This window comes from Muntiacus reevesi, chromosome 10, assembly GCF_963930625.1.
Source record: "Muntiacus reevesi chromosome 10, mMunRee1.1, whole genome shotgun sequence".
NCBI classification, from domain to species: Eukaryota; Metazoa; Chordata; class Mammalia; order Artiodactyla; family Cervidae; genus Muntiacus; species Muntiacus reevesi.
Window position 1 is genome coordinate 33,599,143 of NC_089258.1, and position 6,407 is coordinate 33,605,549.

Sequence of the window (6,407 nt, forward strand, 5' to 3'; positions counted from 1 at the left end):
CATTCCAGGAGCATCTAAGGCAGTGAGAAGCCTGGGCAGGGGTGCAGGGGCTCAAGGAAGTTGCGATCCGAGAGGCCAACAGGAGATGGAGACTTTCTGTGGGACGGTGGTCAGGCTAGGTGAGGACAGAGTCCCTAAATCCAGGATCAGTCGTAGAGGGGAGGGCACCATGGATGGAGATCTCCGAGGAGCATCTGGCTGGAGCACCTGGGTTTCCAGCATCCCAGACATACGATGAACACTGCGCTCGGAGACAGGATGGGGAGGTGATTAGGGGCACAGACTTTGGAACTGACCAGATCTGGACTCTAGCTCTGTGTGACCTTGGACAAGTTACTTGCCCTCTCTGAGGCTCAGCTTCTCCAATCGATAAACAAGAATACTTTCCTCAAAAGGGTTGGCCCTGTGCCTGGCGTGTTATAAGCCCTCCATCTCCGGGGGCTACTCTTATTCAGTTATGATTGGGCATAACTGCCTCTGTCTGCTTTCTGGTCTCCGTTTCCCAGATAAAAGAGTGTCTTCTGAGCAGCTCTGAGAGGCCGTGCTCCGTCAGAGACCCTGGGCAGGGGCTGGCTGGGGCCCGGTCCCCACGGAGATCGAATTTCCAGCCCCTCCGTGGAGCCAAGTAAACACAGGGGAGACAGCGAGGCTCCCTCAGCTGCCCACTAACAACCAGATTCCTGAAGCCACCGCAGCCGCGGCTGCTCACTCTGATTGCGTCTGGCTCCAGTGTCCCCAGGCCCCGCTGCCGTCACCCTCATGAGACCCTGAGGTTCGAGGTGGGGGTGTGGAAGAGGCGTTGCAAGCCAGTTTCGTGGTGGCGGTGGCGGCCAATGTGTCAGCTGCTTCCAGGAGCAGATGGCTTGTCTCTCAGAGTTTTCCGTTCCAGCTCCTTCCTTCTTCTCTTGGTCATTTCATGGACCGCTAAAGCTGTCGACAGATGAGATAGAGCCCAGGATGCTAAGCAAACTCCCTCCCCCAGCCCTGAAACGGCTGCATCACCATTATCTGAGACCAAGGCCAGTGGCCCTAATTTTATAGATCTCTCAATTCTTTTATTCTCCGACTTTTTACTTTCCAAGAGAAATTAGCATGTTCTTTACTGAGCACATCTATGTACTAGGGATGGGTGAGCAAGACACACAATCCCAGTCTTCAAGGACTTCCTGAAGGATCATTCCTGCCTGGTGAACTCCTATCCACTCCTCAAAGGCCAGTTCAAATATCTTCTTCCATTTCTCCATGCTGTTCATCTCACGCCACTTCCTCAAGGATTCTCTGCATGATCATGTGAGCTTTTCGGTAGCTCTCTGGGGCCAAACTCTCTTTTGCTTGAGAACCTTCACTGGGGCTGATGCTGCCACCTCCAACTCCTCCTACTCCTCATTCCCAAGCAAGCCATACACACTCTTCTGAACCCAGGACCCCTGGACTTTACCCTCAAGGCCAGTAAGATGCTCAAGATCCCCAAGGCACTCTGTCAGTGATGTTTTTACAGTGTGCTATTTGATTCCCGTCCATCTCCCTCTCTGGAATGTACATTCCACACGGACAAGAAGAGTGAGTCTTTGTTTATATTTGCCATTGTGGGTCTGGTATGTGGAGGACCCTCAGTACACATCTGCAAAACAGACCCCTCCTCCAGGAAGTCTTCCCTGATTTCCTCAGACAGTTTCTCTTCCATCTGCAAATTTCTCATCACTTTCTTTCTCGTCTTACTTTGTTTATGAATTTTTAAAGTCTAGAATATTTATACACAGAGGAAAGTGCATAAAATATGTGTATAGTTTAACAAATAATTATAAAGCAAACACCAACTTAAGTACCACCCAGGTTAAGATTTAGAACATAATCAGCAACTAGATCTCCCTGTGTGTCTTTCTCATCCCACTAGAGTCAGTGCTGATCTTTTGATCATTTCTTGCTTTATTTTATAGTTTTGTTTCTACAGAGGACTTCCCAAACCATAGAGTTTCATTTTGCCCACTTTTTTGAACTTGATGTGTATAGAATCACACTGCACATATTTTTGTTCATGCTTGGCCTCTTTGGCTCAATATTATGTTTGTAAGGCTCAGCCACATTGGGGTGTATACTTGCAGTTCATTAACTTTCTTTGAGTATAGTTTTTTTTAAATCATATGACATCATTCATTTATTCATTCTACTGCCAATAGACATTTTAACTATGCCACTATGAACTTTCTGTTTTGTCTCCTGGAGCACATATGCACTCAGATTTTAGGGTCTATACCCAGGACTGGGACTGCTGGGTTGCAGGATATGCAATTTTATGAAATAATGCCAACAAACACTTTTTCTAACAAATGTGTCCACAAATGTTTAAAGAACTCTTTAAAAAAGTAACTTTGAGATATCACTTTACATGCAATAAAACACACCCATTTAAATGTATATTTTGATGTGTTTTGACAGGTTTCTCTGGTGGCTCAGATGGTAAGGAATCTGTCTGCAATGCAGGTGGGAGATCCCAGTTCGATCCCTGGGTTGGAAAGATCCCCTGGAGAAGAGAATGTCAATCCACTCCTGTATTCTTACATGGAGAATTACATGGACAGATAAACCTGGCGGGTTACAGTCCAAGGGGTCACAAAGAGTCAGACACGACTGAGAGACGAAAGCTCTCCATCCTTCCTTACACATCTTTATAACCACCACCACCATCAAGATACAGAACATGACTGTCACTTCCAAAAGTTCCTTCATGACCCTTTCCTGACAATGCCTGCCACCTCTGACCTCAGTCCACATTGGTCTGCTCACTGTCACTGTAGATTAGATTTACCTTTTCCAGACATTGATGTATACATGGGGATCATGCTGTTCAACTGAGTAATATAATGAGTGATTCTAAAAGTGAATTAAGAAATACAGGGGGGGAAAGCAGTTTTTGTTTACAGAGATTGTTTTCACAGGTTTATATAGTTGTTATATGGGCTTCCCAGGTGGTGCTGGTGGTAAAGAACCCAACTGCCAACGCAGGAGACCTAAGAGACGTTTGATCCCTGAGTCGGGAGGATCCCCTGGAGGAGGGCATGGCAACCCACTCCAGTGTTCTTGCCTGGAGAATCCCGTGGACAGGGGAGCCTGGAGGGCTACGGTCCATAGTGTCGCAGAGTCGGACACGACTGGAGCGACTTGGTATGACATATAGTGTGTAGTATTTTGTATCTGGCTTTCATTCAGGGTAACATTTTTGAGATTCATCCGTATGTGTATATGAGTAGTTCACTGCTTTTGGCTGTGGATCAATGTTCTATTGTATGGATGTACCAGTTCGCTTATTCAGTCATCACTTGATTGACACTTGGATTCTTTCCAATTTGGGGGTATTCCAGATGAAGTTACTATGAATATCCATGTACAAGTCTTTATGAGGACATTTGTTTTTATTTCTCTAAGATAAACACTGCAGAGTGGAATTGCTGGGTGATGTGGTAAATGCATGCGTAACTGTATAAGCAGCTGTCAACCTGTTTTCAAAGAATCATTTTGTATCCTTACCAGCAATGCATGAGGATTCCAGTTGCTCTATATCTTTGGCAGCACTTGCTATATTGTCAGCAATTTTAATTTTAGCCATTCTGGTGAGCATGTACTAACATCGCATTGTCATTTGCACTTACATTTCTCTAAAGACAAATGACGTCTTATTGGTTATTTGTGCATCTTCTTTGGTGAAGTGTCTATTCAAATATATTTTAAAAAATGGTTTATCTTTTTAGTATTAATTTGAAAGAGTTCTTTATATATTCCGGATACAAGTTCTTTGTCAGAACACTGTATCATGAATATTTTCTCCCAGTTGGTGGCTAAACTTTTATTACTCAACAATGTCTTTAAAGAGCAGAAGGTTAAATTTTGATCAAGTTCAATTAAGACATTTTTTTTACATTTACTGCATTTTGTGTCCTTTATAAGAAATTCTTGCCTAATCCAAGGTTTAAAGAATTTCTTCTATATTTTCTTCTAGAAATTTTATAATTTGAGCTTTTATGCCTCAGTCTATGATCTATTTCACATTAGTTTTTTGTATATGGCACAAGGTAAATGTCAGGTTCTTTTATTTTTTTTACATTGATTCCTTCTTGAGTTATCTTGGCACTTTTGTCAAAATCAACTGACCATGTATGTTTGGGTCTGTTTTGGGAAGTCTGTTCTCTTCCATTGATCTTTATATCAGTAGTTTTGCCAGTAGCACCCTGCCTTAATTACTATAGTGTTATCATAGGTTTGAAATCAGGTAGCTTAAGTCCTTCAAATTTGCTCTTCTTTTTCGAGCGTCATCAAGTAGAAGCTAAGATAATTGATTTGAAACCCATCTTGTTTCTAATACAAACCTTTGAAGCTTTGCATTTCCCCTCAAGCGCTTCTTAAGCTGCATCCCACTCCTTTCAGCCGCTTTGCCTAGGCTTCAGTTTCCCCACATGCCTACTTTCTAGGGTTGTGTGACCAGCCCCTACTCTGCAAAGGGAAGAAACCTGCAAGTGGCCTCTTAACATCCTGTTTCTCCTTCTGATTCATTTCCTCCTGGACGGCCAGAGGGAAGTTTTGAGAGTAAATCCATCACATGCCTGCACTGCCCTGACCCTGCTCCACCACGTTCTTACAGCTTTCCACTGGGTCCCCTTTCTACTTAGGAAAATATCCCAGCCCCTGTTAAGGCTGTGTGCGATCTGACTCCCACCCACCTCCCGGATCTCATTTTCTCTCTCATACCTGGTCCTTTTGTCACTTTCCAGGTGTTCTGGCTTTTTTTGTTTGTTTCTCTCAACTCATGGAGCTCTTTCCTCGCCTCTGAGCCTTTGTAAATACTATTCCTGTGGCCTGGAATGCTCTCCGCCTGTATCAGTTAACTGTTGCCAGGTAACAAACATCCCCAAACCTAGTGACTTAAAAAAATAATCAGCCCTCTTTCCCTGCTGCCCAGGAGCCACGCGGAGGTGGAGGCTCGGGTGCATTCAAGATCTGGCTCCACCGTAACCCACCGCCATGGCCGAGAAAGGCATTGCTGCTGGAGCTGTAATGAACGTTAATACTGCTTTGCAACAGGTCTGAAGACCGCCCTCACCCTCGATGGCTTAGCACGTGGAATTCACGAAGCTGCCAAAGTTTTAGACAAGCGCCAAGCCCATCTATGTGTGCTAGCATCCAACTGTGATGAGCCTGTGTATGTCAAGTTGGTGGAAGCCCTTTGTGCTGAGCATCAAATCAACCTCATTAAGGTTGATGACAACAAGAAGCTAGGGGAATGGGTAGGCCTTTGTAAAACTGACAGAGGGAAAGCCCTATAAAGTGGTTGGTTGCAGTTGTGCGGTGGTTAAGGACTATGGCAAAGAATCTCAGGCCAAGGATGTCATTGAGGAGTGCTTCAAATGCAAGAAATGATGAAATAAAAAACTGAGTTCTTGATTAAAAAAAAATCATCTATGTTTTCTAAGAGGCAGTGAGACCGCCAGATTGCTCTGCTGGTCTGGTTAGGGCTTGGTTGATCTTGGTTGGGGCCTCTCATGCATCTCCGGTCAGCGGTGGGTTGGGTAGTGGTCCTGCTGACCTTGGCTGGGTTCCCTTACGTGAAGGTGATTCGAGGGCTGGTGACTGGTCTAGCCTGGCCTTGGCTACAAAGGCTGAGACAACTTGACTCTCATCCATGTGTCTCTTCCCCACCTCTCCAGCAGGCTTGCTGGGGGTGAAGGCAGGAGTCCAGGGGAAGGTAGACTCCGGCAAGCATGTTTTCAAGCCTCAGTGTAGGTCAGGTCTCCTGAAAGGTATTGCCACAGCAAGTCCATGGCCAAGCCCAGATTCAAGATGGGGAAACAGACTGTGCCTCTTTAGTGAGAAGAGCTGCAAGGTCACAGGACCTTGCAAAGGAGAAAAGTGGGAGCATCTTGGCCCCTGCTCCTTCTTTCTACCTAGTACCTTCTCATCCTCTGTCTCCTCCTTGAAGAATCCTTCTCTGACCATCCTGGGGGCAACAGTCATCCCCCAGTTTTTCTCAGTCACATCTCTGGTTTGCTTTCTACACAGTCCTCAGCTGTAATTCTTTCACGTGCATGTGTGTATTTCCTGTGTCTTGATGGGGGAGCAGGGGGGCCACGTCTGTGTACCCTTTGTGTCCCCAGACTCAGCCTAGGGCCCAGCACAAAGTAAGTCCCCTGCAAATGTTCACACACCCATCCATGAACCAGCAGGGAAAGAATGAAGCTGTGACTTGGGGCAGTCAGCCCCCTTCCCTGAGTGGCCAGGTCCCTGGAGTGGGGTCTCACATAAAGCAGCCCCCATACTCTGCCTGGATGCCGGAGCTGTCCTTGGTGTGTCTGGAAAGAAGCTCATAAGTCAGGTTGACCTGGTGGCCTCTCTCCAGCTGGAAAGTCACTCTTTTTGCT

At 45.7% G+C, this 6,407-nt stretch overlaps 1 pseudogene; it reads left to right on the forward strand.

The window, feature by feature from the left end:
* The first annotated feature begins 5,013 nt into the window (after positions 1–5,013).
* LOC136176851 (small ribosomal subunit protein eS12-like) lies at positions 5,014–5,412 on the forward strand (annotated as a pseudogene).
* The last annotated feature ends 995 nt before the right edge of the window (positions 5,413–6,407 follow it).